Raw genomic sequence first — 1657 nt, 5'->3', positions numbered from 1 at the left:
AAAAAAAAAAAAAAAAAAAAAAAAAAAAGGCGAGGTGTATGTCCATGGTTAGCTAATGGAAAACAGAGAGAAAAGAGAAATGCATAAGCCAGTGCTTCTCAAATTTGGGTTAACAGTAAGAATCAGCTGAGTTGCTTTTAAAGCTAGTTTCCAAACTCATACCCTAGACACACTGAATCTGACTCTGGAGGAGAGGCTTGGAAACCAATAGTTAAACATGTACCCCAAGTGATTATGATAACCAGACAAGTCTGGGAAACAACTGAACCTTATGGCTTTCAAGAAGGCAAACTCGCAATAACCTCATGGATGAGGAAATATGAGGTGGATGATAGGACAGGCAATATTGGTAATAACAAAATTAGGATGAGTCAAAATGTAAGGGACTTATCAAAAAATTTATTAATTACTATGGTGGTTTTAACATATGTCCACAACTTCTTGGATATATCTTCCTCTGCAAAGTGGAACTTAATTTCCTCAGCTCTTGAGTGTGAGCTGGACTTAGTGACTTGCTTCTAAAGATTAGAGTATGCGGCTGGGCTCGGTGGCTCACACCTGTTAATCCCACCACTTTGGGAAGCTGAGGTGGGCAGATCACTTGAGGACGTGAGTTTGAGACCAGCCTGGCCAACATGGCGAAACCCCATCTCTACTAAAAATACAAAAAATTAGCCGGGTGTGGTGGTGTGCATTTGTAGAACCAGCCACTCTGAGGCTGAGGCACAAGAATCACTTGAACCCGGGAGGTGGAGGTTGCAGTGAGCCGAGATTGCACCACTGCACTCCAGACTGGGCGACAGAGTGAGACTGTCCCCCACAACACCTGCCAAAAAAAATTGTTTTGTAGACACAGCGGGGGGTGTTGTGGTCTCTCTATTCCCTTGGCTGGTCTCAAACTCCTGGCCTCAAGTGATCCTCCTTTGACCTCCCAAAGCATTGAGATTACAGGCATGAGCCATCAGGCCCAGCCAACAGTAACTTTATAGTGGAGAAACCTGGCATTGCTTCTCAGACTTTTGGTTAAGATCAAGTGGAGAAACTTGGCAGACAGCTCTTTGACCAAGTGATCAATGTTAATATCACCAATAATAAGTTATGTTGATGTTATATGTACCACGTGATATGATGCAGATGTACTTCATCTCTGTGGTATTCTGCCCAAAAATACATTACCCAGTCTAATAATGAGAAAAACATCAGACAAACCCAAATTGAAAGACATTCTACAAATAGCTGGCCAGTACTCTTCCAAAACATCACAAAAGACAAGAAAACACTGAGAAGATTCACAGATTGGAGAAGACTAAAGAGACACAATGTTCCACATTGAAATCCTAACTGAATATCGCGAAAAGATAAAAAATAAACAAACAAAAAAAGAGACATGATGGCCAAATGCAACGTGGTATCCTGAATCGGATCCTGGAAGGGAAAAAGGATGTTAGTGAAAAAACTAGTAAAATTTGAATAAAGTCTATAGTTTAAAGAACTATACCAATCCTAATAATTTAGTTTTAATAAATGTGCCTTTAGTAATATGTTAACATTAGGGGAAGCCAAGTAAAGGGTATATGGAAAACTCTTTTCTATAAATCTAAAATTAGTTCAAAATAAAAGTATTGAAGGAAAAATGTGATTTTTTTTTTTTTTTTTT

The sequence above is a fragment of the Rhinopithecus bieti genome, unplaced genomic scaffold (genome assembly GCF_001698545.2).
Source record: "Rhinopithecus bieti isolate Rb0 unplaced genomic scaffold, ASM169854v2 scaffold_34323, whole genome shotgun sequence".
In the NCBI taxonomy this organism is placed as follows: domain Eukaryota; kingdom Metazoa; phylum Chordata; class Mammalia; order Primates; family Cercopithecidae; genus Rhinopithecus; species Rhinopithecus bieti.
This window is presented reverse-complemented; position numbering follows the sequence as displayed.